At 42.4% G+C, this 25,706-nt stretch overlaps 1 long non-coding RNA gene across 1 annotated transcript; it reads left to right on the forward strand.

Annotated features, from left to right (window-relative positions):
• Positions 1-17,920: 17,920 nt before the first annotated feature.
• On the forward strand, positions 17,921-24,323 carry LOC148120057 (uncharacterized). The gene is made up of 3 exons (XR_015734784.1): positions 17,921-18,086; positions 22,823-22,950; positions 23,699-24,323. It is a non-coding gene; the product is annotated as an uncharacterized LOC148120057 (long non-coding RNA).
• The last annotated feature ends 1,383 nt before the right edge of the window (positions 24,324-25,706 follow it).

Consider the following 25,706-nt stretch of genomic DNA (forward strand, 5'->3'; position numbering starts at 1 on the left):
TTCTGGGTAGATCTTCTATTGTTCCTTGTTTGCTTCATGTTAACGCATTCTTGGTACACTACTAGAATTCTACTCAAATCCCCTGAGGCCCAAAGTCCAAAGCAAAGAGACAAAACTGACTCACACAGAGAACTGCTCTTCTGGGAAGAGGAGCCAATTTGTTCCTGGTCTGTATGGGAGCCAGGTGGGTGGGAGTGTTTATGGTAGAACTTCCAGAGAGCCTCCTGAGACGGGGACTGAGTCAACTCTTGTCTTTGGGGGAAAAGCTTCTTCCTGCATAATAGGAGGAAAGGTCACAGGAGGATTCTGGAATTTCCCGTTTAATAACGGAGACACAAACACCTTTTTCAGTGCTATATTTATTTCATGCTGAGAACTGAGGTGGAATTCAGAGGAAAAATAATGATAACAGCTTGTTGGGTTCAGCTTTACTCTTCAGGGAAGACTGCTTCCGGTCTTCAAATTCAATCGTCTCCATCACGCTTCCATGGAAAGATCCAACTGGAACCCAGAGGTCACCAACACAGGGGTTTATCCATCAGAAATGAAACTGTAAAATCAGGTTGACAAAATGGCTCAGCAGGTAAGCGTGATTGTTGTATGAGACCTGAACACACCCTCCTGATTTCAAGTACACAACAAAACAACGTGGTAGAAGGTGGTAGCATGCCTCTGTAGTCCCAGCGTCTTCCAGGGAGACTGGAAGCGGAGACAGGGAGTCTTCCAGAAGCTGGAAGGCCAACAAGCCCAAAGTACACAACATGACAGCAACAAGATTGACCCAGACCCAACAAAAGTCAGAACTGACTCCTGAAAATCAGTCCTTGACAGGTGACCTCTGCATGTACACACTAATGAATTCAACTTTTAAAAGGCTATAAAATTTAGTGAATTGCTGAAGAACATATGTAATTCCAATAGCATATGTACTTCCAGGCTTTGCAAATAAACATATTGCAGGCTGCTCTCTCAACATGGGGAGAGTTGAGTCCTTCCTGTTTTGTTTTTCCTGCTCTCATAAGCATTTTCCATTTGCTCTTGATTATGTAGAGTTGGTTGGAGTGGGAAAGCAGATTCAGGAAGGGAAATAAGAAAGGTTCCCCTATTTGAATGAGGGCTGCCTCAACGTTGTTTGCTATTCATTAGGAGAAAAGACATTTAAATGTTTAGAGCCAATTCCTTCTTTTTCATGGACATGTTTGTGGGTTCACTATGGCCCCATCTGATATTCACCCAGCTGTAAGCTGTGTGATTCTAGAAGATTCAAATCTTCATGCCTACCTTCATCTGCATCCTTTGGTTTCCTGCAGTCTGTTTAAACACCCTTCCTGGGAGTTCCCTTGTACCATCCAAATATCTCTCAGTCCCTCAGTCCTGAAAGACCAGAATGCAGAAGGAAGGGAGATAGATAAAAAGTGGACCCTGAACTGATTGCCAATCTTCCCCCTCAGGGCATTTTCCAATTTAGTTCATGGAGCATGGGCACTAAACAAAGATCAGCAGCCAAGAGTTTGTAATAGACTCACTGGTGCACAGGGCGAAGTCTCTGTGACTTGAGGAGTCGTGATCAGAAGGGAAAGTCACTACAGAGATGCGAATGGGTATCTTCTGTACAATGTTTCATTGAGGTTATTTCCAATTTCTCACTGCACATGTGAAGCAAGTTGCCAAGAAAATAAGCAAAAAGCAGCTGCTAAGAAACTGAAAATCAAAGCAGACATTCAGGAGTCTCATGGCACTAGGAATACAAAAGTTGAAGTGTATAGTCTGCCAAGAAGAGGATCCCTAATAAACATACAAGGCTCACCCTTGAGACCCTTGGAGGAGTAGGCTCCAAGAATAAAGACAAGCCTAAAATAGGCCAGCCTTGCAAGCCCCAACACTAAGTGAAACCCAATTACAATGGCTCAAGATAATCTTTCCATGGTCTGTCTTTCTGTCACAACAAAATTAAATCTTCTCTATGGGGAGATGTCATCATAGAATCTATAATTGTTCATTTATAATGTCTGTCTTAGGTCAATTTTATAAGGCATTCCAGAGTATGTAAACAAATGAGCAAAAACTAACTTTAAAAAATATAATAATTTTGAAGACAAAACCAAAGATGAATATTTGAATTGATAGTTATCAATTTTTGAACAATTGCAAGGAATATAATTAAATAGAAGAAAGAAAATTTTATACATAATCGGGAAACAAAAAGTTTAGTGGTAAATTTACCTGAAGAAAGAACTTAATAGTTGTATATACAAATTGGATGTAGATGGAGCAAAAATGAGTTATATAGATACAAATTAAGGGAAATTTGGTTTTGTATTTCCTTAGAGGGATAAAACAGAAAACATGATATCAAAAACTTGAGGAGATACAAGTGACATGATAAAAATAGTTTCTGTGAGTGCAATTTCAATCTAAAACAGAAAAGAGGAAGAAAACCAGAGGGATATTTGGAGACTTCTCTAAAAGAAACACGGGATATAAACAAGTGGAAGAAATTCTACATATCCCTACCAGAATAAATACAAATACAACTGATTCACTAAGATTGTAAAAGGCATCTTATAAAGAGAGAAAACAGATGTGTGGCTTTCAGAGAAGCAGTGATAGAATTACAGCTGACTTCTCCATTGAAACTATGAAGAGAAAAGACAATAGAAAGATGTCTTTGGGCACTTTAAGTGTTTACCAACCTAGAAAAGCAGCTTTAAAAAACAAAAGCTTGTCTGTGGAGTGCTCAGCCATGCATGGGACATCTAAATTATACCCTCTGTCCCCAAGACTCAAAAGCATCATGAAGATGGGCAAGAAACACAGTAAGAGCCAGAACTCCCAAGACGTGACAGACCATGATACTCATGAACTCACATTATCTATGGTCTCCTACACAAGACTCTCACGAGATAGAGATAGTCAACATTCCAACATCAATGAGGGAAGGGCACACGAGATGGAGACAGTCAATATTCTGACATGGATGGGGGAAGGGTACACGAGATGGAGACAGTCAACATTCCAACATCAATGAGGGAAGGGCACACAAGTCCCCATTCTTAGTTGAGAAGTAATTGATATCTGATGGCTGCTATGGAATAGGGAGTTAAGTTTCTTTAAGGGTGTGACCCCTCATGGGCTAACAAAACTCCAAGAGATGGACCCACACCTGTGCATATATGGGCAGGACTAATTGAACAAAGTGAGTTATGATCAAGGAAAAAAGAACAGGAAATTAGAAATGATATGAAGGGGGGTCCAGGAGAAATTAAAGGGGATGAGTGAGGGTAAATATGATAGAAATACATTGTATGAATGAATTGGTATTCACTATATAAAAATAAATGAAGGCTAGTAACATGTGGTTAGAAATATCATAACTGGAAGAAACAAACAATTTAAGGCAGAAGAAAACAATCCCAGATGCACACTCAGAAACATGCCACGGCAAGTCAAGGATTAGGAGGTGAGCACCCTGTAGTATGTAAACTAGGAAAAAAAGGTGGAAAGCCCACAACATGGGCATACACATCAAGTGCCTAGTGACAAAACTACCAACCAAGCCAAGCCAACAGAAAGAAGGCTGAGGAGAGAGATTCATGCTGAAAGTCATAATTTAGTGAAATAGGATGCAGGCAGAGAAAATCAAGGCAGTAACATTAATCTTTGAAAATATAGATGAAACAAATACTCAGCAAGTTTAATCCAGAAAAAAAGGGAGCTAGAGTATATATTTTATATCCTAAAGGCATTTGAAAATATAATAAAGGGACCCTGTCTAGAAGTGTCAGAGAGAGAGGGAGTGCAGCAGAGGCCCCGACCTGGCCCTGAAGGGTCAGAGAGGGAGACCAGCAGTGGCCATGGTGTCTTGGAATCCTCTACAGCAGCAGGCTTCCAGAAACTATGTTAAGAAGTCCCTCTGGGAAAGAGTACCTGTGTCCCAACCAGCATGCAGTGCCATCTTTTGTACAAGATACCCTGTTGCACCAGAAGCCACCAGAGCCATAGACCCACCTACAACAAGAGTGCAATCACCAGAGCCTTGACTCCATCTTTACCTGGAGGAGCAATCAAAGGACCCATAGCCACCAACTGCATCAACTGGAGGAAGAGGGACACCCTGAAGCCCAGGCTACACCTGTACCACTTGGAGAAAGAGATGGGTTGACAACAGTGCAAAATACCCTCATCATAAAGAGCAATACAGCACCACCAGAACCTAGTCATTCTACAACAGCAAGACCTGAACATTCCAACACAAATGAAGCAGAAGAAAATGACCTAAAACAAACCTTATGAAGAGGATTCAGGTCCTCAAAGAGGAAATGAAATTTTCCCTTAAAGAAATGGAGGAAAAGGCAAACAAAAAAATTGGAAGAAATCAACAAAGCCCTTAAAGAAAACCAAGAAAAAGCAATCAAATGGGTAAAGGAAATGGTTTGAGACTTAAAAACTGAAATAGAAGCAATAAAGAAAACACAAGCTGAGGGAATTCTGGAAATTGAAACGCTAAGTAAATGATCAGGAACTACAGATGCAAGCATAAACAACAAAATACAAGACATGAAAGAGAGAATCTCAGGTGTTGGAGCTACAATAGAGAAATAAAATTCTTAGACCAAAGAAAATGTTAAATCCAACAAAATTTTAACATAAAATATCCAGGAAGTCTGGGGCACAGTGAAAAGACTGAACCTAAGAATAATAGGGATAGAAGAAAGAGAAAAGTCCAGCTCAAAGACAGAGAAAATATATTCAACAAAATCATAGAAGAAAACTTTCCCAACCTAAAGAAGGACATGACTATGAAAATACAAGAACCTTACAGAACACCAAATAAACTAGACTAAAAAAAGTCCTCTCACCCCATACTAATCAAAACATTAAACATACAGAATAAAGAACGGATAATAAGAGTTGCAAAGGAAAAAAAGGCCAAGTAACATATAAAGACAGACCTGTCAGAATTATACCCTACTGCTCAATGGAAACCACGAAAACCAGAAGGTCCTGGATAGGAGTTATGCAGACACTAGGAGACCACAGATGACATTCCAGACTACTATATCCAGCAAAACTTTCAATAACCATAGATGGAGATAACAAAATATTCCAAGACAAAACCAGATTTAAGCAATATCTATCCATGAGTCCAGCCCTGCAGATAGTACTAGAAGGAAAACTTCAACACAAGTAAGTTAGCTACACCCACAAAATTATAGGCAATAAATAATCCCAAATCAACAAATCCCAAAGAAGGGAAATATACACACAATAACAACAACAACAACAACAACAACAACAGCAATATCAGGAACTAATAATCACTGGTCATAAATATCCATTGATATCAATAGACTCGTTTCACCTATAAAAAGACATAGGCTAACAGACTGGATATGAAAACAAAATCCATCTTTCTGTTGCATACATGAAACACTCCTCAACTGCAAAAACAGACATCACCTCAGAGTAATGGTTTGGGAAAAGAATTTCCAAGCAAATAGACCTAAGAAACAAACTGGTATAGCTATCCTAATAGCTAACAAAATAGATTTCAAACTAAAATCAATCAAAAGAGACAAAGAAGGACATTTCATATTAGTCACAGGAAAAATCCATCAAGAGGAAGTTTCAATTCTAAACATCTATTCAAATACAAGAGCACCCACATTTGTAAAAGAAATATTATTAAAGCTTAGATCACACATCAAGCCCTACACGCTAATAGTGGGAGACTTTAACACCCCACTCTCACCACTGGACAGGACTGCCAGACAGAAACTTAACAGAGAAATAAGAGAACTAATAGATGTCATGACTCAACGGTCTGAACAGACATTTATAGAACATTCCACCCAAACACAAAAGATTATCCCTTCTTCTCAGCATCTCATGGAACCTCCTCTAAATTTGACCACAAACTAAGTAACAAAGTAAACCTCAACAGATACAAAAACAATTGGAATAACTCCCTATGTCTTATTAGATCACCATGACTTAAAGTTAGAATTCAACAACAATGAAAATTCCAGAAAGCCTATGAACTCATACAAACTAAATATTGCCCAACTGTAATATTTATAATATTTATACAATACTCCTCAAACATATCTAAATATAATAAAAACAAGTTATAACAAGCCAACAGTCAATGCCAATTTAAACGGAAAGAAACCCAAAGCAATTCCACTAAAATCAGGGGGAAAAAAAGACTGTCCATTCTCTCCATATCTATACAACATTGTACTCAAAAGTTCTAGCTAGAAAAATAAGATAACAAAAGGAGATCAATGGGATACAAATAGGAAAGGAAGAAGTCAAGCAATCACTTTTCACAGATGATATGATAGTATACGTAAGTTAACCCCGAAACTCTACCAAGCTTCTACAACTGATAAACACCTTCAGTACTGTGGCAGGATACAAGATTAACTAAAAAAAAATTAATAGCTCTTCTATACACAAATGATAAACAAGCAGAGAAAGAAATCAGAGAAACATCATCCTTTACAATAGCCACAAATATAAAACATCTTGGGGTTGCTCTAATAAGACAAGTGGAAGATCTGCATGACAAGAACTTTAAGTCTTTAAAGAAAGAAATTGAAGAAGACATCAGAAAATGGAAAGATCTCCCATGCTCTTAGATGGGTAGAATCAACATAATAAAAGTGGCAATCTTACCAAAAATAATCTACAGATTCAATGCAATACCCATCAAAATTCCAATGCAATTTTTCACAGACCTTGAGAAAACATTACTCAACTTCATATGGAAAAACAAAAAAACCCAGGGTAGTCAAAACTGTCTTGTACAGTAAAGGAACTTCTAGAGGCTGTGAAGAGACACCGTGACCATGAAAACTCTTATAAAGGAAAACATTTAATTGGGGTTGTTCACTTACAGTTTCAGAGGTTCAGTCCATTATCATCATAGTAGGATATGGAGCCATTCAGCCAGACCTGTAGCATGTAACTCTGCACTTTTGTGTGGGTTCACACGGGTCCATGAAATGAAGACTCAGAGACGCATTGAGAATGAACTTAGCCTCTGTGGCTGCAGGGGGCTCCATCTTGGTGAACTGAAGCGCTTTTCCTTCACCTCTCAGCATCTTTATTTTTTCCTGTATTTATACTTTAGCAACTAGATTTCCATATCTCAAAACAAACCGAACGAAGCTTCCGACAATACCATGCCAGGTGAAAATACCTGCCTCATGAGGTACCACGGTTTTCTGGGTTTCCTCTAAACCAAGTTCTTTATAGGCTTCATATCCATGGGAAACTCTCAGACAAGATTCACACAGGGCAACAAAAGGTATCTGTGACACAAAGGATGGATTAGGGACTGAGTGAAAACTGCAGAGCCAGGCCAGGTATAGCCCAGTGGGAGTTCACGGATAGCAAGGGTTACTTGGTAACCCTCTGGCGCCAGGCCAGCCTGAATTTCTACCACACAGGCTAGTGCTGGAGTCCTAAATCTTGCAGGCAACAGGAAGTGAACAGAGACACTGAGTGGCATCTTGAACATATATGAGCCCTCAGAGCCCAGATCACCTCCACGGTGACACACTTCCTCCAACAAGACCACACTTCTCCAACAACACCACACCTTCTAATAGTGCCACTCCCTTTGGGGGCCAATTTTCCTTCAAAACACCACAAAGACTGAACTAGCCCATCTGACAGTACTATATTTGCCTAAAAATTGCATCTAATTATAAGAGCTCACTCTCACCAGCAAAAACACCCTTCTCAGCTGTGCTTGTAAGGATGTGGCAGTCCTCTTTTGCAAACGCTGCAATGTTACAACTTGTCAGTAGAAGGCACTAGAAGGGCACCAGAGGATAAAGCATTGTTTTTTCCTGATGGCAAGGTACACCTCTGTAGTGCTGCGTGTGGCAGCAGTAAGCAATATAGGGAGGGGCGCTCACCTTTCCCTATTCCCCACCACAGCCCAATGGTGTTTCAGCATTTCCCACTTCGGGTGACTTATATGCTACCCACGGCTGCTCGACCTCTCGCTTGGCATTTCCCTTAACATTCCTGAGATATGATTCTATGTCACCAGGCTTGGCCAACTTTGGAGCATCCTTGACCCCGGGAAACTCAGCAGATTTCTCAAGCATGCAGCAGGTATAATCCATGGGCTTCAACCAATCCTGCATCTAGACCAAGGGAGGAGACTCTTTATTCCCAAATTCTGTCCATGCTTTGGGTATTATGCTTCAACTCTAGGATATTCTAGAGTCTTCTCTTCTCTTCTCTTCTCTTCTCTTCTCTTCTCTTCTCTTCTCTTCTCTTCTCTTCTCTTCTCTTCTCTTCTCCTCTCCTCTCCTCTCCTCTCCTCTCCTCTCCTCTCCTCTCCTCTCCTCTCCTCTCCTCTCCTCTCCTCTCCTCTCCTCTCCTCTCTTCTCTTCTCTTCTGGGGAAAAAGTGTAAGTAGTCTATGATCTTTCACGTTAGCTCTTCCTTTTTAAAACTCTTCGCATTGGTCGTATCCCAGCTACACCTGTATGTCCAAGTTAGCAAAACACAAAACAAACAAAAAAAACTCTACAACAATAAATCTAAGTGTTTCATGTTTTTTCAATATTTCCTTAAAAAAACTGAGAAAATTCTTTTCTAGTATTTATTTATTTGGTGCTGGTATTTCAGATTGCGAACTCATGGCCTCTTACAGTCTAGGAAGGCTGAGGTCCCCGCCCCCATGTCCCAATCATCGATCTTTTGTTCTTTTGTTTTGTTTGTTTCCTTTTATTTTCTGGTTTTGTTGTCATTTATTTTTGGAATCCCTCAAAAACCTCCCATATATACCTTCCTGCTCTCCTTCAAATTCATGGCCTTTTTTTCATTAATCATTATTGTATTCATATATGTATTTATATTTACATATATCCCTAAATATAACCTATTGAGTCCTATCTTTGTTCTAACAGAAAGACTTGTGAAAAACAAAAATAAAGGAACAATCCTTCCCTACTCATTATATGAGTACATTTGTAAAAATATTTATTTTATTTTTATTATATATATGTACACATGAGTACAGTGCCCACAAAGGCCAGAAGAAGGCATTAAATCTTCTGGGGTTAGGTTTACAGGTAGTTGTGAGCCACGCAGCATGGGTGTTTGGAACAGAATTTGGGTGCTCTGGAAGAGAAGTATACACTGTTGACTCCTGAGCAATTCCTCCAATCCCTTTGAGACTGTTATAATATTTATACCAAAATTTGACAAAGGCAGAAAGAAAAAGCAATATCTATCATGAAAACAAGCTATGAACTCCTAAATTTAAACTTACAACTCTATATGCCAGTGATGTTTAAAAAGAATAGTTTGTCCTGACCAAGTACAGCCCAGACCGTCATTCATGGTGCTATAAAAATATAGGATGAAAAGTTTACTTCAGTAAGCTCAGAAATTCAATACTAACCCCCAATTTTTCAAAATATGACAAGAATTATTAAGTTAATTTAGCAAGACTGTTATAATTACAATATATAAGGAGGCCACTTGTTCATTTCCCAGCTGCCCAGATTCCCGAAATAACCACAGAGAAACTGTATTAATTAAATCACTGTTTGGCTTATTAGCTCTAACTTCCTATTGGCTAGCTTTTACATCTTAATTTAACCCATTTCCATTATTTTATATTTTATCATGAGACTCATGGCCTACCGTCAAGGTTCCGGCATCTGTCTCCTTCCAGGTTACATGGCTTCTCCCTGACTCCACCTCCTGTCAGTTTAGTTTTCCCCGCCTAGCTCTACTCTGCCCTATCACAGGCCTAAGACAGTTTCTTTATTAACCAACGGCATTCACAGCATATAGAGGGGACTCCCACATCACATTCCTATATGTTAGTAACGTCATATGTAACATACTGTTCCAATGCCATTTATAATAAGATGAAAACTGTCTGGTATTGACAGCAGGAACCAAATGAAGCAGGGACAGAACCATGCATACACTACAAAATACCTGAGAGAAATTAAAAAGTAAATGGAGGAAAACACACACACAAGGATGTAAGTCTTCCCCCAAATTGCTTTCTAATTTTAATACAGTGATAATGAAAAGCCACCAGCTACTGTGGAAATGAAAGGAGTGTAGGAGTATACCATCGTTAGGAAGAGCAGTTGCATATCACAGAACAGGCTGCACTGTGCAGCTCTAGGAACTGAGACAAAGTATCAGTCGGTACAAGAATTAATTACAGAACTAAAGGCCACAGTACACCTAGAAACAGAGCCACACTGAAGCAGTCACATGATTTACAACATGTCTCCTATTGGACTCAGAGGGAGAAGAAACGGTCTCCTCAATAAACGACGTTAGAATAATTGAATTTCTATATCTGAATAAAACGAACCTTGATCCATGCCTCCAACCAAGCCCTAAAATCAATTCCAGATGGATGGTAGACCTAAAACGCAAGAGAAAAGGCGATAAAGTTACCAAGAGGAGTGTCAGGGAATAACCGCCCAACCAGGACCCGGAGCTCAGCAGAGGCTTCCCAGTCTGTACTCAGAAAACAACCGCACAGGACATAACTGCTGCACTAGACACCAGTGGCTTCAAAGCTTTGCCTAGGAAAAGAGACACAGAGCAGGGGTGCAAGTGGAATAGCTCACGGAAATATTAAAAGCAGAAACAATCTTCCTGATACTTTAAATGGGCAAAGAAACTTCACAAGAAAGTATGCCCGGACAGGGAGTAGACACTCAGACAAAGCATGGCTCCGTTTGTCACCATGGATTACAAACCTAATCCCAAAGACATCAAACACCATTACCAGAATGAAAAACAAAACAAAATAAGAACAGGAAAAAAAAAAGAAGAAGAAGAAAAGAGCGACAGGACCATGACGGGCGAACGCCCAGAGCAACTGCAGCTGCCCACACGCTACACTCAACCAGGCTCCTGGGAAACTGGGGAGGCCAGGAGAAAACCGTGCAGACTTCCCACAATGTATAAAAGTGTGTTCTCGGGGCTGGAGGGATGGTTCAGAAGTTAAGAGCACTGACTGCTCTTTCCGAAAACCCATGTTCAGTCCCCAGCACCACATGGTGACTCACAGCCAGCAGTGACTCCAGGCTCAGGGGCTGACACCCTCTTCTTGCCTCCATAGGCAGCAGTCACATACGGTACACAGAGATACATGCAGGCGAAACACCCATACACATAACTTAAAAACACTTTTTTAAAAAGAGTGTTCTAGATGCAATATTTCTCATTGCCCCAAACTAGAACGTACCCTAGTTTCTTTTAAAGTAGAATGCATGCATGAGCCAATGTGTGTTATTTAAAATTCTGGTTATTTTTAGCAGTGCAAACAAACAAACCAATCCCTGCTCCACAGCTTCTTCAGGATAAATCTGAGAGGAGTGTGTCATAGACAGCCTACTGTGCAAAGTGCACGGTGCTAGTCATATAACTTCAGTTTTTCTATTTGAAATTAAAACATAATCCCACCGTCTCCCCTGCCCTTCCCACCCACAGCTCTTCCCATTTACCTGCTTTTCCTCTGTTGCTTTCATGGACTCTTATCAACATGGCTGCCTAAATAAGACCTGAAGAAGGGTGACACCAACAGACAAGCTAACATGGAAGGGGAAATCTCAGGGGCGCAGTCCTAGACAAAGGGCTACAGGAACTAAGGAATGTCCAGAGTGGGAGAATTCATCATACCCAGACAAGAGCCTGGCAACTGGGTATCTGATTCCAGGTGGCCAGCCCTGGCATCATACATATACAAGGAACATTATGTATTTAGGACTTGGGTCAAATCCAAACTCAGATGCAAAACCAGGCTTGACTGCATGTGCCTATAATTCCAACACTGTGTGGAGCAGTATGTCAAATACAGTTTATTCCATATTACATATATATTCTATATATCATATTTTATTTTACACGCATGTATGAATTAATTGGAATAACTGCAATTACAAGAATGATTTTTTAAAAAAAATTAAACTAAGAAGGTACACACTACTATATTTCAAGGTTTATTCTGTGATAGTCATCAAGGGCAAAGAATTGATGGAAGGGTTGAACTCACTCAGGACCTCATACATTCAAGGCAAATACTGTATCCCTGAGCAACTTTTCCCAGCCTGAACAGTGGATTGATTGAGCATGCAAACGTGCATGTGGGCATGTGTGTGTGTGTGTGTGTGTGTGTGTGTGTGCGTCTGTAGGGATACATGTGCATAGTGGTTTATATCAGGTATCTTTGTCGATTACCTTCCTGCTGTGGGATAACCCCTCTCATCCTGTGAATATGTTTTATTACCATTGTTTTGGCTTATAACAAGGCAGGATAGAGAGCTAGGTGGGAAATCCAAACAGATACAGGAAGAAAAAGGAAGGCGTAAGGGGCAGATGCCAGCGAACCACTGGACCAACAAGATATACTAGAAAACAGACAATGCCATGAAGCTACATGGCAAAATAAATATGGGTTAATTTAAGTCATAAGAGCTAGTTGGTAATAAGCCTGAGCAATTGGCCAAATGGTTTGTAATTAATATTAAACCTCTGAGTGCTTATTTTAAAAGCAGCCATGGGACTAGTGGGACCAAAAGCCTCTGTTTACATTGGGCGCTGGGTAAAGAGGGAAGGATCTCTGTGATTAAGTCCGGTTTATTAAACAGATACAAAACAAAAGTACACTCTCAATACAGAAGGAGGCTGCAATGCTGCTGCTGCTTCAGCTGCAACTCCTCTCATTCCCAAGGGAGAGGGGACGGTCCAGGGAAGATCACCAAGCCTCTGCTGCTAGCGAACCTGCCACAGTTCAAGTGAGTGCAAGCTTTGCCCTGGCCTGGCCTTTTATTTGGGGGTCTTTAGGTCATGTACCCTCAGAGAAGACCCTGTCCACTGACCAAGTCAAGCCATTCCATTACAAGTGGTTGTCAGATGAAATTTCCACAACATTCTCCGCCATAGCTTTTGAGATAGGATCTCCCACTGAGCCTCGTCTGACTGGCAGGGAGCCAGAAAACTTTTTCTCTGCCATCTTTGCCTTGGAATCACAGGCATGCACTGTCACACCTGGCTTTTTCTGTAAGTGAATGATGGGAAATCTGAACTCAGGTCCTCATGCTTGTGTGACAAGAGCTTGATCAACTGAACTGTCTTCCCAGGCCCCTCCAATTGAACTTTAACAGTTATGCAAAGAAAATGGTTAAAGAAAGCACAGTATTTTCAATAAATGATATTGAAACAGTAAAAAATCTCTATGTTAAAAATAAACACTTTGGTATTATACAGTTATTAGATTGGGCACTAAAAACAACCATCCAAACAACAACAACAAAGACATGCAAGAATAGACATACTTCAGCAAGTAAAAGCACTGTTTGCAATGTAGAGAAAACAGAAAGAAGCAGAAGATAAGCTACCAGGAATACTAATTGAAATTCATGGATCTTCTTAGCAATTATTTGCATCTAGAATATGTAAAGAAAGAACTCTCCAAGCTCAGCAACACAGAAGAAGCACCACAACCATTTACATACATGAATGGGCAAGGTATCTAAAGAGGCACATCATCATGAAAAGATTTGATGGTGAATATGCATTGGAAAATGTGTGTGGTGTATTAACCATTAGAGAAATACACAGGAAAAGCACAGTGGGCTAACACAACACAGCCATGAGAGTGATTACAACACAGGCACACAGAACCACACATTTTATAAAGTTAATTTTATTGTGATAATTGTAAAGTGCTTAATAATTTCAAATTTCTGTATGCTTTGATTTTTATGTGTAAGAATGGGTTCATATTGATTAAGAAAGAACAATTTATTGCATTGTAGAAGTCTGACCAATAGAGAAGGCCAATTGCTCATCCCAACCATCTATCCCAGAGCAATAGAATTCTCCAAGGGCCAAGACTTAATTGTCAGAAATATTAATACTAGCAGTGTAGCTAGATGGCTTGAGGCATCCCCTCCATGAATCGAGTCTATAGAACATGATCTAGAGAGATGGACGGGTAAATCAGACAAAACATTCATCAACAGTAGAAAAGCACATTAAATCAGCCCCTAGAGATGGATAAATCACCAGACACACACTATGTAGAATACAGATATGAACCAGATGCCTACTATAAGCCTTCCAGTATCTTCTATACTTAAAATGTATGGGAAACCATGTGGTCAGAATGCAGACAGGTGTCATCAGAATCAGAAGAGGTATTTGGTGATTTGAAGAAGCAAGTCTCCAACATTATACATTATGAGGCTCTATCTTCCTGCATAGGTCTACTCTTTACAAGGAAATCTCTTTCCCTGTCCATTCACCCTCTCCCCCATTTCTACATGTGTGCCTCTGTGAGTATGTATGTGGTGTTTATACATGTGTGTTTGTGTGAACCTTTACTTGTGGGCATGTGTGTAAATGCCAAAGGAAGATGCTCAGTACCTGATGTATTAATCTCTACCCCCTTCCCTTGAGACTGGGTCTTTCATTGCCTCTGGGTCAAGGCTGGCAAGCCAATAAACTTCAGTGATCCTGTTGTCTCTGACCCCCATTCCAGTGCTGGATTTACAGACACATGTGTGGTCTGTCTACATGGCTGTTGGGAATCCACACTTAGGCCTTTGGCTACTGAGCCTCTATAGCCCTTCCTTTTTCATTCGAGACTGCTTTACCAAGAGTTCCTTCCTTCTCTGTCACATCAATGCCCCTGTTAGCTTCTACAATGCTTTCCTGGGCTGAATTCTGAAAAACAAAGGTCACCAAGATGCACTGCAAGTAAATAGAATAGCATGAGAAAATTAGTCACAAAACAGTATAACTAGCGGTGTGTGTCTTTGTAGTAAAACAAAGTACATGGCACAGGGAAGGAGGTGCCAGAGCCAAATGAAGGCAGTGTCTTGCAAGTCTTGCCTTTGTAGGCACCAAAGTTGAGGATGAATTAAATAGACCCATTTCCTTGCAGTAACTGACAAACCACTAGGAGATATAACCAGATAGAGAAACAAACCATCAAAGATATCAATGGTTCAGCTCTCAACAGCCTTCCAGTGCTGTGGCAAAATACATGGGAAAGTCAACTTACAGGGTTTGTTTTGGCTCACAGTTTCAGATCTGTCAGTCCACGGTCACTCAGCTTCAGTGTGATTGGGCCATACACTGAGGAAGATTATTAGCTGAAGAGTGAGCTGTAGAGGAAAGCTGCCCCTGACACAATGACCAGGAGGCAGAGAAAAAGGAGGGGTGGAGAAGTCAGGGGAAAATATTGTTTCCAAGGGCAAGACTCTAATGACCTGCTGTCTCCAATAAAACCTCTTCCATAAAATCTCTCTGTTCCCGATAGTCTCCAGAGCTGTGGGTCTGTGGATGGGACAGCACACTCCTGAGGTCAAGCCCTCAGGAGCCAGTCACCTCCAAAGGCCCTCCTCTCAATATAAATGCCCCAACACTGAGAGCCATGCTTTCAAGACTTGAGCATGTAAGAGGCACTTCAGACAAAGATGTAAGCTCAACCTTCCCGTGGATACTCAGTCTGACTGAGTGACCGTAGCTCTCTCAGGACAACAGTGTCGTCTACTCATTACATCTACATGGGGGAGTTGGACCTGCAACTCCACAGTATTGTGGACAGAGTGCATCTTGCCTCTTTTTTGGCTTTCATTTCACATTAGTCAAAGACACTCACAAAGGATAAACCCCTCTGTCACATGGGAAATATTGCCAAATAAATCCAACAAGAATTTTAAGATTACCAAATCTACACCAAAAAAATATTTTCTGTTTACCTCAAAAATATGCAATTACAAAGAAAATACATACCCTGGGAATGAAAAATGTGCTCACAAAATCTATCAAACGTTATTTTATATTTCTTGCCCAAGTGTCTGTCTGAAATGATTATAAGCATTGTGATGTCAATATCTATTGAACGTCAACATTATACAGGGATGCATAAATTAGCCTCCAAGAGAATTAATGGCACATAGATAAATCCCCACTAAACAGGTTTCAGATTTGGCTGCTCCCCACTCACCAAACGCATCATCTTTGAAATGTTACATTTTTGGACAAGTCTCTTCTAAAACCACAAGCTAGTTTTGTTGTTTGGGAAGATAAGCGGAAGCCCACGCTGGGACGATATATCCGTGATGATAGCAAAAGCTCAGCTTCCCGCCGTTACAGCAGCCACACAAGAGTGCAGAGCGGCCGACGTATTCAAGGCTGCAATGAATTAGAAGCTCCATTGTTTCTTCTCGCAGAGCCTCTTGGGCGAGTCTCTCAGCTCCTCTCTCTGGGGGCTGCCTCATCTGGACTTGATGAAGGAAGAACTGTTCACAAGCCAGGATCTGCTGCTCCACAGAACTTTCACAGACACCTGGGGGTCTCCCCACCATGTGGGTGGCTCTCTCTCCTCAACCTGGAGAGGCCTGGGTTCAATTTCTCATCACCACCCTGTACCCACTGGTTCAGCCTTTCTCCATTTTTGTTGTGGGAAAAACATATTTTTCCACTTTTACGTGGTAAAATAATAATCACTAGTGTTTTTAAAATGAAGATTCCAAGAAGTTGGTTTTTTTTTTTAAGTTTCAATTAAGCCTCTGAGGTAAAAGGATGAAGACTTAACAATCCTTTCACCCCAACACAGCACCCTAGTGAGGTTATTACTGTGTGGGGGTCTCATTCAGGAAGCAGAGTGAGGCATGGAAGCTGGATTTGGTTGCATGTGTTCAAATCCTATTTCAGTGCTGACCTAGCTTGGTGGGTCGCATCGGCACGTAGCTCAGAGCCTGAGTCCCATTCCCTCAACTGAGAATGGAGAAAAGGATGGGTGCTAGTGAGATGGTTCAGCAGACATAGGTGCTCTCCACGCAAGCCTGGCTACCTGAGTTTGATCCCTGCAACCCACACAAACAGGGGTCAAGAGAAATGACAGCTACACGTGCCTCACACGCACTATGGCACACGCACAGTCTAACAACTCACACAGCTCCCACACACACTCACACAGTAATAATAACTTGAAATTCTTTAATTGGGGACTAAAGAGGTAGCCAAAGTCTCCCTCAGGAGTAAACTGTAGGCGTACTTACTGTCTATCATAACATGTGATCTCTTTCTTGGAATACAACCCACTGGCACACAACATACATGTGGGGCGCTCCAGTCTCTATATTCTCTCCAGCCCTCCCTGGCCCTTCTGAGGTAGGAAGGCAAAGGGAGCATGCGTACTGATGCTGCCACACTGTGAGCAGTGACCTCACTGTCAGCAGCCACGCACGGTGCTCTGCTAAGCTGCCATGCGGGCTCAGAGCAGATGACATTGCATACTCTTCCGTGGTGTAGCAGTCATGAGGCTGGGATGTGACCAGAGATGTGGATCCTGAAAGAGGGAAGGAGGGCCTGCCCGCATATTCGGGGATATGAAAAGAATCCTCTCACAAAGTGGAAGCAGTCCATTAACAAACGTTAGTTTCTGCCGGTGGTGTCCAGCCTTTTGACAGTGAACACAATGTTGTCTTCTGCAGAGTTCCTGCTTAAGAACTGCCGAACAGTACTTAGGAAAACAAACAAACAACAACAAAAAAAAAACCCATGTTTTTAAGTGTGTATCTGCACGTGTGTGTGCTGTGGGCCATACACAGCAAAGGGTGACTTCTGGTATGGTCCCATAGGAGCCATTGAACTTATTTTTTGCGGCAGTTAGTCACCCACCCAGTCACTGGGACCTGACTCACTGATTCAGCCATACTGGCTGGCCTCCTGCCTCTGCCTCCCAAGTGCTGAGATTAGACTATTTCAGGCATTTACCTGGGAGCTGGAGGTCAAATTCCAGTGTTTCTGTTTGCTCAGCAAGCACTTTACTGAATGAACCATCCCCCAAGTCCCCTCCTCTAATGCTTTCGTATTGGGCCACAGTCATAGCTGACTGTGTGAACCAAGACTGGAGATGACTTGAAGAGGAGGCGATGCTGAAAATATTCCTGACTAGAACCTTGGTTGCTGCTCATTCTCCTTCAAGACAGGAGGGTAAGAACAGCTACGCGGGCCAGTGAGCTCCTGGGCCCAGCCCCCAGATGAATGAGTCAACACTAGGTAAGTGTGAACCAAAATGACTACATTTTTGTTGGGTTGCCAACAAATAGCTACTCAAGACAGATAGTACGTAAGATGTATAAAGCCACTCTCTCCCTATCCCCTTAGGACACCCTCTCCCTTATGACCTTGATATCTCAGGGGATAAGATGATCACAGACAGTGTTAAAATTGCCCTATCCCCAGACAAAGGAAACTCTGTATAGGTCCCTGTGAGCCCACAGAAATGTTCGGGGGTAGCGGGGTAGAACCGTTAGGATATTGCTGACACCACTGAATACCAGCACCTGACACGTGGATCCATGGGTGAATGGAGCAGCCAGGCTCAACCTGTACGGTCTGAACAAGGTTCTGTAAGTATCGGAAAAGCCAAAGCGGGGCCTCTGGACAGACGCGTTACTGCTCTTCTGCCTTTGACCGGACGGCCTTGCACTCACTCGCTCGTAAGTGCCAAGGGGAGTCTCTCAGCCGGGGAGCAGGGCACTGAGAGAACTGGTGGCACTCTGGGGAGCCTCTAACCTGAATGCCCACTTGGAGCTACCAGCCTCTGTGACTGATGGTTTTACCCGGTGGAGCCTCTGACAGGGCAGAGCAGCTTCTACAGAGAGATCCCCCTTGGGGTTTTAAACATGTCATCCCTTTGACATGGTTAACATGTGCATCCACTTGGGGAAACAGCTATGAGCTTGCTATGAGGCTCGTAGTCAAACTGAGCACCTGATCCATGGGGGCCTCGTGACACTCATGTTTCTATTTTGACACAAGTCAGCTTAGAACTCAATGGCTAGCAAAGGAGAAAACCCCAACATACCCCTCTCATCAAAAACAAAAAAATAAAATAAGGTAGTACCAGCCTGGGCCCAGCTGTATCTTTGCTTTGTACAAAAGGGTGTAGCCACACCTTGGGGAAAAACACTGCTTCTCATTCTGCCATGGCTTAGGGAGGCTCTTATTTCAGAATTTTCCCCAAATGCCTGGCCTAGGTTACTGATCGCTCAGCTGCACTGAACTAATTGGGTCTCCTGGACAACAGTGGCTCTTCAGCTTCCTGTCCAGGATGCAAAGCTGAGATGGAGCTGTTTTGCTCTATGGGAAGGGCTCGACGCCATCCTCCCAGCTCTGGCCAGTGCTCCCTTTGACTCTCGGACCTTTGCCAGTGGAGTAGCTGTTGGTCTGCCATTTGGAAAACTGCAGACTGGCAGATTATGGACACTCTGCTTTGGGGCTGTGAAATGTAGAAGTACATCATGGCTGCAAGTCAGACCATCTGGGTCGCCCTCATGGACATGCACAGGAAGGGCCTGTGGATATTCCGTGATCCTAGATCTGCTGGAACCAAGCTTGAGGTAGGGACAACAGTGGCCAGATTGCCACCATTACTGTTACATCCTTCACCGTCCCAGACCAGGATCTGTCCATCATGGAAGACAGCGAGAGAGGGAAAGGGCTGCATGTTTCTGAATCCCACTGTATTTCTCAGATGCGTTATCCATATCAAAATAATATCTGTTTGTTTCCCATATAACCACTGAGGCTAAGATAACAATTTTTTGGCTTCCTGGTTCATTTTGGCACCCACAATGGTAAACTTTTTATCACAAAACCAACACAATTGGGACTGAAGAGATGGCTCAGTAGGTAAGAGTGTTTGCTAAGTATGAGGATATGAGTCCAAATTCCCAGTACCCACATTAAAAAGCCAGGTATAGTGACATGTATGCCTGTGATCTTAGCATGTCGATGAAGAGAGGCGGGGTAACACTGGGGCTTTCTCAGAGCCTGGCTCCAGGATCAATAAGAGACTCTATCTCAAGGGAATGAGGCAGAGTGATAGAAGAGAACATCCTCCTCCGACCTATGTGAGCCCATGAGAACACCACACACACACACACACACACACACACACACACACACACACACAGATGCATACCCATGGGCATGCACACACACGCACACACACACACAAATGCACACCTATGGGCATGCACACACATACCCATGGGCCAGACGTGTGTGTGTGTGTGTGTGTGTGTGTGTGTGTGTGTGTGCGTGCACATCCACACCCACAAACGCTCACCCATGGGCATGCACACACCACACACATACACCACAATAATGATTAATGTATAGACAACACAATCCACAGGTATATGGTGCTGTTGAGAGTGAGAATGGCCTTCTCAGACTTCTGTCTATAACATCACCTCCTCCAAGACCTATGCTTTCAAAGTAATTTGGATATTCTATGACTTTCCTAGAAGAGGACTTATTTTCTCTGGGTCCCTCCCTGAGAAATATACTATATATAAATATAAATATACTGCGAGGAGTGGGGCTAACATAGCCTGTTTTGTATTCTGGATTCCACCTGACCATCCTCTAGCCGGACCTCCTTTCTCTGTGCTGACAGTAGCCCTGGGTCAACATGGCTGGATTGTGTAAAAGCACAGCCAAAACGTCCTGAGAGCCCAAGGTACCTGGGTTACCTGACTGGCCCAGCCTGATAATAGCATAGGAGGATTCATTCTTAGTTGGTTACAGCGTTCTCTTTTGGTGGCCCACTGGAGACAAAGCAGAGCACAGAATGGGTCATCAGGTTCCCCGTCCCTTTCAAATCCCAGGTTTCTGAATGAAAGGCAGATGTAAAACAGGGTGATCAAGGTAATGTGATATTTCAGCTCCTTCAGTGATCATGGGAAGAGAAGGGTCGCATTTCATCACTGTGATCACATCTGACAGAAACAACTTAAAGGGGGTAGGTTCACTTGGGTTCCTGGTCTCAGTGACTTCAGTCCATGAGAGGCCAGGCAGCTCATGCCACACAGTCAGGAAGCAGAAAGAAAGGAATGCCAGCTGTGTCTCTCCTTCTGTTCCGTTCAGTCCCCAAGCTTATGGGATGCTGACACCACATTAAGAATGAGTTTTCTTCCCTGAGTTATTTCTCTCTGGAAATGTCCCCAAAGGTAGAACCAGAGGTGTGCCTCAATCTTCCAAGGAATTGCAGGTTGAGCCAAGCTGGCAAGATGAATCATTACTGAAGTGGCTGAGACACACTATCAATATTTGTCTTGATGACCCTTCTAGTCCTTTGTTGGGAAAACACCAGTCACTCTATCAAATTGATATAGGATTTGTAAGTAGGTTGCCCCATGCACTGATCCTCTCAGATGTACTAACAAGTCTAGCAGAATAGCGAGGAATGGTCCTTGGTCCTGCACCTGCCATACCAAACACCTGTCAATGCTTCTGGACCATCACCATCACTGCTTCCATGACTTCAGTCACTAAATAATGGGGCAGGCAACTGCCTCCAGTCTGGCAGTGTGGACAAACAGGACAGGGTGGACTGTTTTCAGACAAAACCACAGATATATGAACTGACTTGGAACCTAATTGAGAAGCCAAGATGAAGCACTATCAGTTACTACCAACTGAGAGAGGTCCCTCCTTAAGGTGTGTCTATCAAAACAATACATTTTTTCCAGTGGTGAGGGCAGTGGGCACTCCTGGGACTACCTCTGGTATTGAAGTCAGGATAAAAATAGTAACAGGTATGGAAAGGGATAGAAAAATGTGGAGATGTGTCAAAGGTGTTTGGCCTTGGAGGTCCAGACTGTTCAGTTAAGACTGCAGACACAGAAGATAGCCAAATCTAAGACACATTCCATGGAAGCCTGAACCTCAGCAGTGGTCATAAGAGACTTGGGGTCGTATGTTTAAGCACATCACTAATAAACTATGTAGCCCTCAGATGACAGTGAGGTCTTGCTTGGAAGATAAACATGGTGTCTCTAACCAGAATGAAAAGCATACTACTAGTCCTAGAAGATAGTAATGGTATCTTCTTTGGTACAGATGACCAACAGGTTACCCTTATTATAAAATACTCAGGTTTCCTACCCTCAGGAGTCTTCTGCGACATGTCAATTGGCCTGATCCTCATTCCCAGGGAACTTAGCATCAAAGGGCAATTGGTAGATATATCAATGTTCATGTTACTGGCTGTGCTATGAGTAATGGAATCCATTGTCTCTGACCTGAGTCTCGTGCCTTCATTCATGAAACTGTGTAGGCTAATTTGTGGTTTCACATGTAGATGGTGCCTAGACATTTTCAGCTCCTGACAATCATAAATGATTGGGTAAGCTTTTCTCTCCAAATAAAAGAAAGTGAAAGATCCTCTAGGAATCCAAATGCTTTCACTGCATAGCTGCAAAGGTGTTTTTAATTCATCTCCCTTTTCTACCTTTTCTTTCCATTCTTAACCTACTGCATATGTTTATCCAATTCACCTCTAAAGGTGATATAATAACATAAAAAACAAAGCATGTTTTTGCCTGTCAAGGATTGTATCATGATGGGAAGGCAGGAACCAAGCCCATAGTGTAGGACATAGAGTGCATTTGTGGTGATTTGAGTGAGAATGGCCCCCATAGGCTCTTAGACTTGAATACTTGGTCACCAGGGAGTGACACTATTGGAAAGGATTAGGAGGTGTGGCCTTGGTGAAGGAAATGTGTCACTGGGAGTGGGCTTTGCAGTTTCAAGAAGCCTCTTCCAAGCCCTCTCTGCCTGTGGATCCAGATTTAGAGCTCTCAGCTCCTTCTCCAGCACCATGTCTGCTTACATACCGCCATGTTTCCTGCCATGGTGTTAATGGCCTAAACCTCTGAACTGTAAGTCAGCCGCAAATAAAGTCTTTCCTTTGCTGTCTTGGTCATGGTGTCTCTTCACAGCAGTAGCACACTGACAAAGACAGTGCCCATTGGGAAGTGTCATAAAGAACAAAGAAAGGGACGAGAACAAGGGAAGAATACTGGAAGGGATCCACACTTCCATGTCAGGAGAGATGTCAGTGTGGAAGGTGAGTGAACAGAGGTGAGACATCAGACTAGGCGATACAGTGCCGAGCCAGCATCCTATGCCAAGTGGTCTGTAGAGACTTTCTTTTATGCCACCAACCAGCTCCCAAATCGTGACACAGAGATTTATTATTTGTTATAAATGCTCATTCTTAGCTTCGGCTCATTTATTACTAGCTCTTACAACGTCTGTTAACCTGTCTCTCTTCATCTACATTTTGTCTCATGGCTTTTTACCTTTCATTTTGTATTTCTTTTTTTTTAAATTTATTTATTTATTAAAAATTTCCACCGCCTCCCCACCTCCCTTTTCCCTCCCCCTCCCCCACCCCCCCCCCTCCCTCTCCAGTCCTAAGAACAGTCAGGGTCCCCTGCCCCATGGGAAGTCGAAGGTCCTCCCCGCTCCATTCAGGTCTAGGAAGATGAGCATCTAAACAAACCAGGCTCCCACAAAGCCAGTTCATGCAGTAGAATCAAAACCCAGTGCCATTGTCCTTGGTTTCTCAGTCAGCCTTCATTGACAGCCACTTTCAAAGAGTTCGGTTTGATCACATGCTCCATCAGTCTCAGTCCATCTGGCCTTGGTGAGTTTCCATTAGATCAGTTCCACCGTCTCAGTGGATGGACACACCCCTTGCGACCCTGACTCCCTTGCTCATGTTCTCCCTCCTTCTGCTCTTCATTTGGACCTTGGGAGCTCAGTCCAGTGCTCTAATGTGCGTCTCTGTCTCTATCTCCATCCATCACCAGGTGACGGTTCTATGGTGATATGCAAGATATTCATCAGTGTGGCTATGGGACAAGGCCAGTTCAGGCACCCTCTCCTCTGCTGCCCAAGGAACAAGCTGGAGACATCTCCTTGGACCTGGGAAACCCTCTAGAGTCAAGTCTCTTGCCAACCCTAAAATGGCTCCCTTAATTAAGATATTTACTTTCCTGCTCCCATATCCACTCTTCCTCCATCCCACCCATCCCATTTCCCCAAGCTCTCCCCAATCCTCCCCTTCTCCCTTCTCTCTACCCATCTCCCCTTACACCCACCCCACCCCCTCACCCCCCGTGCACCCAACTTTTGCCTGGCAATCTTGTCTACTGATTGGGAGAAGATCTTCACTAACCCTGCATCAGACAAAGGTCTGATCTCCAAAATATACAAAGAACTCAAGAAACTAGACACTAAAACTCTAATTAACTTAATTAAAAAATGGGGTACTGAACTGAACAGAGAATTCTCAACAGAAAAAATTCAAATGGCCAAAAGACACTTAAGGTCATGCTTAACCTCCTTAGAGGTCAGGGAAATGCAAATCAAAACAACTTTGAGGTACCATCTTATACCTGTCAGAATAGCTAAAATCAAAAACACCAATGATAGCCTATGCTGGAGAGGATGTGGAGTGAGGGGAACACTCATCCATTGTTGGTGGGAATGCAAACTTGTGTAGCCACTTTGGAAATCAGTGTGGCGGTTTCTCAGGAAACTGGGAGTCAACCTCCCTCAGGACCAAGCAATTCCACTCTTGGGAATATACCCAAGAGATGCCCAATCATACTACAAAAGCATTTGTTCAACTATTTGTTCAACTATGTTCATAGCAGCACAATTTGTAATAGCCAGAACATGGAAACAACCTAGGTGCCCCTCAATAGAAGAATGGTTAAAGAAGATGTGGAACATATACACTTTAGAGTTTTACTCAGCGCTAAAAAAACAATGACATCTTGAATTTTGCATGCAAATGGATGGAAATAGAAAACACTTTACTGAGTGAGATAACCCAGACCCAAAAAGATGAATATGGTATGTACTCACTCATAAGTGGATTCTAGCCATAAATAAAGGACAATGAGCCTATAATTCATGATCCTAGAGAAGCTAAATAAGAAGGTGAACCCAAAGAAAGTCATAATGTTATCCTCCTGGATATTGGAAGCAGACAAGATTGTCATTTTGTATTTCTTACCCCACTTCTGGCTGGCTTATGGCTTTTTGACTGGCTGGCCCCAGCCACCTCCTTCTCTTTCTCCCTCGTTCCCTCCTCTCTTCTTCCCTGAGCCTAGATTCTTCCTCCTACTACTACTGTCTTCACCCACCAGCCCCGCCTACTCCTTTACTGCCTTGCTATTGGCTCTTCAGCTTTTTATTAGACCAACCAGGTGTCCTAGGTTGACAAGGTATAATAACAACACACGTTTCCATAATTAAATAAATGCAGCATAACAATGTAACACATCATTGCATCATTAAATACATGCAATAAACAAATGTAATGCAAGTCCACACAGTTGAAGTAATATTCCACAACATGAATAAATGTAACAGATCTTTGCATAGTAAAAGTAATATTCCAAACAACAGAGGCTCTGTATATGCATGGCAAGGAAGAGCATTAAGGAAGAAGTGTAAGATGAAACTGGGAATTTGGGCAGAGGTCAAATTATGCTCAGTCTTGTTTTAATCACTTCAGTGAGTACTTGTTCAGTTAACTCAGCAGAGAGACATAACTTAAGCTGCAAAACAAGCTACGTGGAGAATAGATTAAAGGAAATGAAGCCAAACGAAAAGACAAGATAGAAGGTCGCTGCATATCATGGTGGCAAATTCAGTGCCTTGGAATGGAGGCAGGAGAGCTAAAACACTCATGAACACACATGCACACATACATACACACATGCACTCTTTTCGTTTAGTTAATCCTTAAATTTCTATGTGACTGGAAAAACATTAAGAAGATTCAAGTTTCATGTAAAGTAACGA

Source organism: Myodes glareolus, chromosome 13, assembly GCF_982192425.1.
Source record: "Myodes glareolus chromosome 13, mMyoGla1.1, whole genome shotgun sequence".
In the NCBI taxonomy this organism is placed as follows: domain Eukaryota; kingdom Metazoa; phylum Chordata; class Mammalia; order Rodentia; family Cricetidae; genus Myodes; species Myodes glareolus.